A 12987-nucleotide genomic window follows, 5' to 3' on the forward strand; every position below is an offset into this window, starting at 1 on the left:
GTTTACCAGATATTCATTGGCATTAAACCAAGTATTTGATAACTTGAAGGACTCACCATTTTGTAGTTTCAGTTTGTTCACCTCTTTTCCAGAATTTGCAGTCATTGTGTCATCTGCATCATGTACAGATGTACATGACAAATTACTCTGAAGATCATTAACAAACATTGCAAATGACAGTGCCTGAAGAATTGATCCTTAGGCAAAGGTTCCAAGTCGTGGATGCCATAATGCCTTGATATCTCCAGTTTACTAAATCAAATACATTACTCAGATCAGCTAGAGTGCCTTCAGTAGATGGTTTTGATTCAAAAGAAGCTTGCACGAAAGAAATAACATTTTCACATCTTTGAATATGAACCATTGGGGCCTGAAACCACACTGAGACCCAGTGAATTATGAACAGTGTGTATAAAAACAATCATATGATTTCGTACATCAACATTTCTGAAACTAAAAATAAAATATACAATGAACTTTGTTTTTTGATGAATGGGATATTCAAAAAGTTTTTTCAACTTAAAAGGTCATATTTTTTTTATTAAAGTTGGATATGGGAGTGGACATCTTGTAGTAATCACTTGGGAACATCCAGTATGCTAATAAGGAAGTTATCTGCTTGAGACAGCATTCATTTTAAAATCATTTTTGAATGAGTAACATCAATTTTGAAATCTTTTTTGAGCTATATTTGTGGCTCTGTAGCAAGATCTAGTACATGTATGCAAGCTGTCATGCCACCTCACATTAAATTAGAAGTAACACTGAAACATCTGGCAAACTGAAGTCACTGCAATATTTGTATATGTTTGTTTCACTGGTGCAGCACTTATTTTGTAATCAAAATTTACAAAGTTGTGGAGAAAAGTAATCACTCAGTAACAGCACCAATATGAACAATGTCATATTTGCATAGTATTTTAATGATGGACAAGAGTAGTTTTAATTCTCTAAAGTTAAAAATAAACTTCTATTTCGCCATAATACTTACACTCAATGACTAAAGCAAGACCTTATTATCACTATACTGAAATAAAAAATACCTTTACAGTATTGAGTGTTCTGCTGTAATATGAACTTCAACAAGTCCATTCTGCCAGTAACGATACTGTTTAATCATTTCATCGCTTTGAAAGATGATATGTTACTCTGATACAAATAAATGATTATAAAGAGTTGTTGAATGTTAAAAAGATGTCCCTGTCACATAGTTTAAGAAAATTTTGTCACTTTAGAAGGTATTCATTTACTTAGTTGAAGAGCAAGCACATTATTTTGGTATGACGCTAACTTTTCACGTAAATAAACAAACGATTCTAGATCTGTGCTGTTGAATGAATCAGAGTAGAATGAGAGCAGATCCACTAATCATAGTTGCTGAAACTTGTAGATGATGGTGGAGGAGGTAGAACGCCACTTAACTTTCAAAAGTTAGGTGTAAGTTGGTATAACAACATGCAAATTGTATGTTTCCACACGTATGTTGAATTATGGGAGTGGTAGCAGGGGATCTACTTGTAAGAAATTCATGCCAGTAGAAACCCAGTTTTAGAGCCAGGTATGGACTTCTGATTACCAAGAGCAGGGGAACTTGCCTTTGTAGCATTGTGACAACAAAATGAAAGATTAAATTTGTGTTAAGTAACATTAACATCATAGATAGCTTTTTCACACTTTCTGCTTCTACCTAATTTTATGTTAATGATAATCCAAGGAGATGGGATAGAGACCATGATGTGGAATATGAACTAGAAATAATTAAAAATACAGAAACATTATAATTAAAGTTAAACTTTCAAACCACTGTAGAAATAACACCACTGGTCAGAATAACTTCAAATTGATATGTAATATTATCGGAGAAGGGGGAAAACGTATGGCAGAAGAAAAACAAATAGTTACAAAATGTAGGAAAAGAGGGCCCTGTAAGCATCATGATTTAATAGTGGTCGACTAAAAATGAAGGTGTATGTTTGACTTTAAAAAAACTGTACTACTCAGTGTGCATGGGTGTAGAGTTGTGATACTGTTAGTTAAGTAAGCCCATCCACCATGGCAAGGTCATATCACATAAGATGGGAAAAATCGATTTTTAATGTCCTGAGGTCAAAACCGCATAAAAAGCATCACTCACATGGGTTTTTAATTGTTCTGAGGCATAAAACCACTTAAAAAGTATCAGTCACATCGGTTTTTAATTGTCCTGAAGCCAAAAACCGCATAAAAAGGATCAATCACATCGGTTTTTAATTGTCCAGAAGCAAAAAAGCGCGTAAAAAGCATCAATAAAAATCAAATCGTATTATTAATTTCCATGTGACTGGCGCAAAACATGTGCAGTATGCTGTCCACCGTTTTCCGCAACACTATGCCTATTGACACACAGTCAACATGGGTTCAGAAAACATCGTTCCTGTGAAACACAACTAGCTCTTTATTCACATGAAGTGCTGAGTGCTATTGACAAGAGATTTCAGACCGATTCCGTTTTCCTGGATTTCCAGGAGCCTTTTGACACTGTACCACACAAGAGGCTTGTAGTGAAATTGCGTGCTTATGGAATATTGTCTCAGTTATGTGACTGGATTTGCAATTTCCTGTCAGAGAAAAAATGGTTCAAATGGCCCTGAGCACTATGGGACAACTTCTGAGGTCATCAGTCCCCTAGAACTTAGAACTACTTAAACCTAACTAACCTAAGGACATCACAATCATCAATGCCCGAAGCAGGATTCGAACCTGCGACCGTAGCGGTCGCGCGGTTCCAGAATATAGCGCCTAGAACCGGTCAGCCACCCCAGCCGGCCCTGTCAGAGAGGGCACAGTTCGTAGTAATTGACGGAAAGTCATCGCGTAAAACAGAAGAGATTTCAGGCTTTCCCTAACGTAGTGTTATAGAGCTTCTGCTGTTCCTTATTTATATAACCGCCCCCCTCCCCCCCCAACCCATGAACCATGGATCTTGCCGTTGGTGGGGAGGCTTGCATGCCTCAACGATACAGATGGCCGTACCGTAGGTGCAACCACAATGGAGGGGTATCTGTTGAGAGGCCAGACAAACGTGTGGTTCCTGAAGAGGGCAGCAGCCTTTTCAGTAGTTGCAGGGGCACAGTCCGAATGATTGACTGATCTGCCCTTGTAACACTAACCAAAACGGCATTGCTGTGCTGGTACTGCGAACGACTGAAAGCAAGGGGCAACTACAGCTGTAATTTTTCCAGAGGGCATGCAGCTTAACTGTATGGTTAAATGATGATGGCGTCCTCTTGGGTAAAATATTCCGGAGGTAAAATAGTCCCCCATTCGGATATCCGGGTGGGGAACTACTCAAGAGGATGTCGTTATCAGGAGAAAGAAAACTGGCGTTCTACGGATCAGAGCGTGGAATGTCAGATCCATTAATTGGGCAGGTAGGTTAGAAAATTTAAAATGGGAAACGGATAGGTTAAAGTTAGATATAGTGGGAATTAGTGAAGTTCGGTGGCAGGAGGAACAAGACTTTTGGTCAGGTGAATACAGGGTTATAAATACAAAATCAAATAGAGGTAATGCAGGAGTAGGTTTAATAATGAATAAAAAATAGGAGTGTGGGTAAACTACTACAAACAGCATAGTGAATGCATTATTGTGGCCAAGATAGATACGAAGCCCATGCCTACCACAGGAGAACAAGTTTATATGATCACTACCTCCGCAGATGACGAAGAGATTGATGAAATGTATGATGAGATAAAAGAAATTATTTAGATAGTGAAGGGAGACGAAAATTTAACAGTCATGGGTGACTGGAATTCGATAGTAGTGAAAGGAAGAGAAGGAAATGTAGTAGGTGAATATGGAAAAGGGGTAAGAAATGAAAGAGACAGCCCTCTGGTAGAATTTTGCACAGAGCATAACTTAATCATAGCTAACACTTGGTTCAAGAATCATAATAGAAGGCTGTATACGTGGAAGAATTCTGGAGATATTAGAAGATATCAGATAGATTATATAATGGTGAGACAGAGATTTAGGAACCAGGTTTTAAATTGTAAGACATTTCCAGGAGGAGATGTGGACTCTGACCACAATCTATTGGATATGAACTGTAAATTAAAACTGAAGAAACTGTAAAAAGGTGGGAATTTAAGGAGATGGGACCTGTATAAACTGACTAAACCAGAGGTTATACAGAGTTTCAGGGAGAGCATAGAGGAACAACTGACAGGAATTGGGGAAAGAAATACAGTACAAGAAGAATGGGTAGTTCTGAGGGATGAAATAGTGAAGGCAGCAGAGGATCAAGGAGGTAAAAAGAAGAGGGCTAGTAGAAATCCTTGGGTAACAGAAGAAATATTGAATTTAATTGATGAAAGGAGAAAATATAAAAATGCAGTAAATGAAGCAGGCAAAAAGGAATACAAACGTCTCAAAAATGAGATCGACAGGAAGTGCAAAATGGCTAAGCAGGGATGGCTAGAGGACAAATGTAAGGATGTAGAGGCTTGTCTCACTAGGGGTAAGATAGATACTGCCTACAGGAAAATTCAAGAGACCTTTGGAGAGAAGAGAACCACTTGTATTAATATCAAGAGCTCAGATGGCAACACAGTTCTAAGCAAAGAGGGGAAGGCAGAAAGGTGGAAGGAGTATATAGAGAGTTTATACAAGGGCGATGCACTTGAGGACAATATTATGGAAATGGAAGAGGATGTACATGAAGATTAAATGGGAGATATGATACTGCGTGAAGAGTTTGACAGGGATTGTGATATGGTTAAACATACTTTCTTTCTAGAGATAGAACACAGACAATCAGCTGCAAATTGGCTGGTTTATTAAAACCCCTTTACCAGATTTTCAACTTCTATAAAAACGCCTTCTTCTGAAGGCAATATAGACAGTGTAAGCAAGTTACCAATAGAAACATACATACAGATACAATCATATCATTTTTTTTAGCTTCTATTTTTGAGGGTGAATGGTTACCTATTAATTTTAATTTCAGGAAATTCGCTGTGAAAGTTATCAAGATGTTGCTGACCTTGTTGTTGGCAAATCTAAACATCTGTGTCAGCACAAAAATCCAAAATGTCTCGATCAAGGTAAATTCAAAACGCTTCCTGAATTTGCCAGCAATCAGAGTCTGAAGTTTTCAACCAGTTGATTGCATCACTCAAGAGTAGATTTGGGAACCAATCTGCAAAATTTTTCAAATCATTGGAAAAATTTACTCTTGGGCATCCTACAGGTGTCAATTAAATTGTAAAATTTTTACAAAAGAGATTTTGATGGAGAGAGATTGATAAGTGATAGAGACATGTTTTTGTAAGTTTTGAATAGATAAAATGAGCACGAAAAGAACTTGAGAGGAGGTTTTCAGTTCTTAAAAATGTTTGAATGGGGAATGGGACTAATTCCTAGATTTGTGCACTTCCTTCGTTTGCCTATTACATTTATCATCCTTTCCTAATGAACGAAGGTTTTCGTTTTTACATCCATCGAATCTTATTTAAGATCAATCGACTTAATTATCTTGTTATTTTACATATTGTTGAGAGTTACTGTATCACAAATGAATATTTAGACACTTGAAAAACACAAGAAGAAAAACGAACGTTTACACAGTTGAATAACGCAAGCTTTATTCAAAACCAAACCAAACAAAGGCACATGATCAAAAGGTAAAAGATTACACACTTGTACTGCCGACTGCTGAAAACAAAGGTACAGAGTTCAGTTATTAAATTTCCAAAGATGAAAAAAAAAAAATACAGCACCACTCTCCCTTATTTACTAACTTACAGAATCCAGTATTATTACACAACCATTGAAATCTAACTGAAAACAATGGTTTCGTTGATATGTCAGTAAGTTGTCCTTCAGTGTCCACTTTTAAGTCTGTAATTTCACTAGCACTAACAAACGTGAACAAAGATATGTCTTATACGAATATGCTACGTTTGTCGATGAAATTTAGGATTCTAGGCTCGCTGGATAGCAGCTTTGCTATCAATATGTAAAATTGGTGTCGATTTCAACTGATCCAATTGTGTGAAAAGCTTCTTCATCCGGACTATCCCTCAAGCAGCTTCGCTAGTGGCTACAATCTCAGCTTCAGTTGTGAATATGGAAACAGAAGATTGTCTTTGACTAATCCAGGAGATAGGTGCCTCAGAATAAGGACAAAGAACACCTGATTTTGAGCGCCCTGTGACAACATCTCTACTCGGATCAGAATCACCATAGCATTCAAAAATCCCCCTTTTTGAGCTTTTTTATAAACAAGCCCACAATTTGTTGAACCTCTCAGGTATTGTAGAATCCTCTTAAATCACGACCTGTGGTTTGTCCGGATTTGTAGACACCACACTGACAGCATACGCAGTATCAGGAACTGTCCCACACATCAGAAACATTAGTGTTCCGACAGCTAGTCTGAACCGAAATTCAGAGTAATGATGACTTTTTTCTGCATCACTGTCATTCGCAACCGAGGTAGATATAGCCTTGCACTTATTCATGTTGAAGTGCTCTAATATCTTCTCTGCAAAATGAGACTGACTTACGTGCACAGATCCGTCTTCTTGTTAATCAGTTTCCAGTCCTAAGAGAAATGATGCAGGTGATGAAGTAATTTTGAAATCTTCTGTTAAATCAATGATAAATTATTGTAGTTACTATTCACTGTGAGCTGCAATCAAACCATCATCAACATAAAGCACAAGCAGTATTTTATTTAAAAATGGCTCTAAGCACTATGGGACTGAACATCTGAGGTCATCAGTCTCCTTACTTAGAACTACTTAAACCTAACTAACCTAAGGACATTACACACATCCATGCCCGAGGCAGGATTCGAACCCGCTTCCTTTGCAGCAACGTGGTTCTGGACAGAAGCGCCTAGAACCGCAAGGCCACAGAGGCTGGCGAATATTTTATTAGAGCCTTTCTATCTCATGACAATACAAGAATCAGCTTCGGTCCTCTGGAAGCCAAGTTTAGAGATATGATTACTGAACTTTTCATTCCAGCAACAAGGAGCCTGCTTCAGTCCATGCAGACCTTTCTTTAAGCTACATTCTCTCCCAGACCCATCATCACATCCTTCAGGTTGCTGCATGTATGTGGTTTCTTTCAAATCATTAAAAAGAAAAGCTGTTGGAACGTCAATTGCTGCAACACAGAGTAGTGCTTCAGTAGTAGACACTCGAGTTACAAGACTAAAGGTTTTATCTTACCCAACTCCACTCCTCTGAGAGTAGTCCTCCACCACCAATCTTGAATTGAATTTATTGACTGATCCATCAGCATTTGTTTTCACTTCGTATACCCAACTGTTCAGAATGACCCTCTTTCCAGGTGGTAGTTCAACAAGGTCCTGTGTTTTATTTTCCTGGAGAGTTTTTATTTCACAATCCATGGCTTCCTTCCAGCCAGACTTCATGGCTTCACTGAATGTTTCTGGTTCTTGGAACCATGCTGGGAGATGCATCACACAATCTCTAAACTTTTGTGGAGCACTGAGAGTTGACTAATCACGCAGAGGAAGTGAGGCTCCTTCATTTATGTCTTCTTGATCTTCCTCCTGAGTGACTTCATGTATATTCACACATCTGTTATCCTCATCAATAATGGACTGGTCATCAGTCTGATGTGTTGAATCCTGCTGATTTAAAAGTAATCACTGCGGAAATTAATGTTTCTCAGATTTCAAATGCCTCTTCAAAGATTACATCTTGTGATCTAATGAGTTTACCCTCCTCTTTCCAATAAATTCTGTAATATCGTATCCAATAAGAATTCCTTTCACTGCTTTCAAATCCGTCTTCCTTCTCTGATGTTTCGGAATATAAGCATAGCAGGTGGAGCCTGTCTTCTGCAAACGTTTCAGTCTTGGTTTCTTGCTATACCATAGTTCATATGAGGATATCCCTGGACTATTGGAAGGTCTGTTCAGATCAAGATGTAGGTTGCAGTATTCACCATCTTCGCCCAAAGCTTTTGTGGAATATTTCCATGTGTATGCATTATGGCTCTGCCAGTTTCCACGACATTGCGAAATTCTGTTCCATTGTCACTGAGAAGTTCCTTGAAGATATATCCAGCAGTTTTTGCTTCAGCTATGAACTGACATAACTTATTTGCAACTTCAGATTTTTCTTTGATGAAATTTAGTCTACTAAACTTCGTATAATCATCATTAAAAAGTACAAAATACCGATATCCCGTTATTGAATTCTGAAACCGACCACACAAGCCTGTGTTCTGAAGTTCTCTTCCTGGAGCCAAATGGCAAACGATGAGCCTTGCCATAAATAAGCCTTCACACAGTTTACTGTCCATTTCCAGATTGATGTTTAGCTCGCTGCTACATACAGACTTCACATGGCGCTTGTTTTGGTGTCCAAATCTTGAATTTATTTTTAGATACAAGATAGATCATTTCTGATTTAGCTAGCTAAAAATACTGGAAAAAAGAGGACGATCTGATTCTAAAGATGAATATATAAGGGCAACTAGTGCATACAGGGACAACCATAATCCTTACTGTTGTTTTAGCAGAGTATGTCATTAACTGCCTTTTGAACTGGAGATGTTATTCAGTTCTCTAATGTAATGTGGGAAGTTATTCTATAGCTGGGTTCCTGCCGTGAGAAAGACTTCATGAAAATGGTTAGAGTGGCACAGAAAGAATTTTGTTATGATGGGAATCGGTGTTTCTGTCATGTTTTCAGATAAGAGCGTTGAGATCGAATAGAAACATGAGGGTCAGTGTTTGTTGATATGACAGTAGATAAGACAGAGAATATGGTAATCTCTGCACTTGTCTCTTGCAGCCAGAATAGCTGTGCAAACGATGGTGAAATATGGTCAAAGAGTCGAACATCATGGATATAACGATCAGAGGGGTTCACAACCAGTTACAGGCACCATGAGATTTCCTGAAAAAGGCCTTGTATGATAATATTGCTGTAATCCATAATTGGAAGTGTAAGTGTTGAGGAGTAAATGAAAGAATAATTTTTTACTATGACAAACGAGACATAACGAAGCCTCTGGTGGTTAGTAAATGAACTAACAAATCTGTCTATACTAAAGACACTGCTGCTGTTTATAGGAAAATCATGGTACTAACACCCCTATCAGTAACTGTTGCCTCTGACAACAGACTGAAGCTATTTTCCTCTTTGGAATGACAGTAACACTGAGGGCTCAAGTAATCTTAGTTTATGGTATAATTGTTTAGATTAATTTTTATTTATTTATTGTTCTGTGGGACCAAATTAAGGAGAAGTCTCCATGGTCATGGAACGAGTCAATACATGAAATTATAACACGATAGTAGAAACAGTTAAAATGAAATATAGGATATGTATTAGGCGACAATTCGTAAGTTTAAATAAAGAAAATCAACATCTAACACTGGCATTTGCTTAATTTTTCAGCTCTTCCAGGAGCTTCTCGACAGAATAGAAGGAGTGAGCCATGAGTAAACTCTTCAGTTTACACTTAAAAGTGTTTGGGCTACTGCTAAGATTTTTGAGTTCTTGTGGTAGCTTATTGAAAATGGATGCAGCAGAATAGTGCACTCCTTTCTGCACAGGAGTTAAGGGAGTGCATTCCACATGCAGATTTGATTTCTGCCTAGTATTAACTGAGTGAAAGCTGCTAACTCTTGGGAATAAGCTAATATTGCTAACAACAAACGACATTAAAGAAAATATATACTGTGAGGGCAATGTCAGAATTCCCAGACTATTGAATAGGAGTCAACAAGAGGTTCTCGAACTTACACCACATATAGCTCGAACAGCCCATTTTTGACCCAAAAATACCCTTTTTGAATTAGAAGAATTACCCCAAAAAATAATACCATATGACATAAGCGTATGAAAATATGGGAAGTAGACTACTTTTTGTGTTCAACTGTCACTTATTTCAGATACTGTTCTAATGGTAAATAAAGCAACATTTAGTTTATGAACAAGATCCTGAACATGGGCTTTCCACAACAGCTTACTATCTATCCGAACGCCTAGGAACTTGAACTGTTCCGTCTCACTTATAATATGCCCATTCTGTCTGATCAAAATATCGGTTCTTGTTGAATTGTGAGCTAGAAACTGTAAAAACTGATTTAGCATCAAATTATTTTCCACAAGCCATGAACTTATTTCATGAACTACATTATTTGATAATGTTTCAATATTACACACAAGAACCTTCGCTACCAAGCTGGTGTCATCAGCAAACAGAAATATTTTTGAATAACCTGTAATACTAGAAGGCATATCATTTATATAAATAAGAAACAGCAGTGGCCTCAGCAACGACCCTTGGGGAACGCCCCACTTAACAGTGCCCCATTGGGACTGAACATCACTACCACTCTCAATATTGTGGAGAATTACCTTCTGCTTTCTGTTTTTGAAGTAAGAGCGAACCAATTGTAAGCTACTTCCCTTACTCCATAATGGTCCAATTTCTGCAGTAATATTTTGTGGTTAACACAGTCTAAAGCCTTAAATCTTACAACTCAATTCTGAACCACTTCCATTTGTCCAATTGCCTTCAAATCCTCGGTAAATACCTATGCAGTTGACATGACAATGTATCAACTGATGAAATGACCATGTCGACAGGATTATCCGACCTGGCTGCTGCTTGCCACCTCCAAGTTTGTGCCGCCTGAGGCCATGCCACTCCCTCATCTCTCCCCCCTCCCATGCCATCTCAGCAACTCTCCATACTATGCAACTGTTAAGCCTATCTCACAAATGTGGTATTGTGGAAGGAGCAGAGCTACTATAGAATGATGTTTTGAGGAACACAAAAACTTATGGTGGAATAACTAATTTTACTTCTCTCTAGAAGTTTTGTTGTATTAAGTTTCACTGGATACATCTGTTCACTTTGGTCTTTCAACTACTCAGTGATGCCAACGCCATCATCCAGATGGTGCAAACTCTGATGAGGGCCCATAATTAAAAGACCAAATCTGGTCAGAAGTCTACATTGGCTATGATGAAGACTGTTTTTAAATAATTTTATACAGCTTTTCATTTTATTATGAATGTATTCGTATTTCTTAATGTTCGTTTCCTCCATGCCATGGTATGATAGATACCACACATGGGTCGTGTGTTAAACATTGGACATCTCTTCACTCACATACCCATGAAATGACATCACAATATATATCATCTTATCTCCTATTTCAGTGACATATAACTTGGTGGTTCCCCTGTCTGTAGAAATCTGGACACCACAAAAAAGAGCTAAAGAGTTAAGAGCTTACAGTAACACAGTGGCACTTTCTTGTAAATGTGGTACAAGATATTATACAACAGTGCTGTGCAAAGTTTCTCGTTTATGACGTGAGTGAGCAGTGAGTACTGAAAGAATATACTGAACTTTCTAATTGTATTAGTTAATTATCACATCATGCCAAAATCACAGTATATACAAACTTACAGAAAGGAGTGGTAGGATATGTTGGATATTAAGGAATGGATGCCACCAGTTGTATCAGAGACAACTACAGCATTTTACAAAGCATAATAAGGGCAAAATTATACTATTTAAAAGGTAATTTCCAAGAATGTTTACCTATCGAAGTCGCAGGCTCCAAACGATAGACATCGAACGTGCCATTCTAAACTGATCACGCGACTGTGATTATGAGCACGTTTATAGTGGTCATTGCAGCAACGACAAAAGCAGAGCGTTACTGAAATAGTTGTAATTACAAAGGAAACGACTTACCTCACTCGTCGTCGACGTTGTCGTCGTGACAGAAAGTCCATTTGATGTGTATGCTATGGGAAGCATTCCCTTTTTGTCGCAACCTGAGTAGATTCTGCCAATGTCACGCAAAAATATGGGTAGAGTGTCACATTTGTGACAAAAAATTCAAACAATTTTCTACATTGCATAAGCATGGAATTAGATTCTATCACGTGAGGCAGTCGGCCAAAGAAACATCTACAATACCAGACATCCCACTCACTACTGATATGAATCGTTTGGTTTTTCCTAGTAACTCGGATATATCGATTTAGAATCACATGTTCGATATCCATCATTTGGAGCCCGCAGCTTGGTTGGGCAAATTTCTTGGAAATTACCATTGAAAACATCATTTTAAAGTTCTAAGCAATACTTTCCAGCATCTATTTCATTTAGTAGTAATGTGAGAATAAATTCATGTTTAAAAGAGTTGATGAAATCACAGGTGCGAAAAAGGCCGAAGTTAGATCAGCATTGTACATTGCAACAGATTCTGAAATAATGAGTACTGATTATCTGCCACAATTATACAATAAGGTATTTCCTTTGAGTGACAGTAAAACAGTGATCCTCATCTGCATGTGATGTAATGTATGGGCATAACTGTGAATTTACTCAACTCGCATTTCACTTTCTGTTAGTGTGAGATACAGCCAAACTGAAATTCAATCTTACTATAGATGAATTGACTGACATCTCAGTATCCAAATTATTAGCAGTTGCTGGGCAATATTACAGCACACAGATGAACGCAATTTTTGGGTATTGTTGAGCTACTAAAATGTAATTATGCATTTTTAGGAATAAAACAACTTGATCCAAAAAATATTCAGGGGCTCAAAATAGACAACACCAGCATGTTGCATGGTGTTAACAGTGAGGTATATGTTCAGATGAAAAAATAATTTGAAAACAATTGTTTTGTTCTTCTGCTTTGCTTCTGTCATTAACAACAGTTTGAACTTTTTCATGCTACAGAGGAAACTCTGCCCAGAAACTATTAAGTACTTATGCATGAAACTCATGAATAATTGTCATGTTCTTCTCAGTGCAACTTTAAAAAAAGTTTAGGCACATGCACATTTATTGTGAATAAATTCGCAATACTTGCTTCTTATACAGTACCACAAGGATACATCCATTAAAATGCATTCTGTGATCGATGGAAACTGGCTGCATTCTGGTAGCTGTTGAATGTTCATGGGTGCTGCCAAC

The sequence above is a fragment of the Schistocerca piceifrons genome, chromosome X (assembly GCF_021461385.2).
Source record: "Schistocerca piceifrons isolate TAMUIC-IGC-003096 chromosome X, iqSchPice1.1, whole genome shotgun sequence".
NCBI lineage: Eukaryota > Metazoa > Arthropoda > Insecta > Orthoptera > Acrididae > Schistocerca > Schistocerca piceifrons.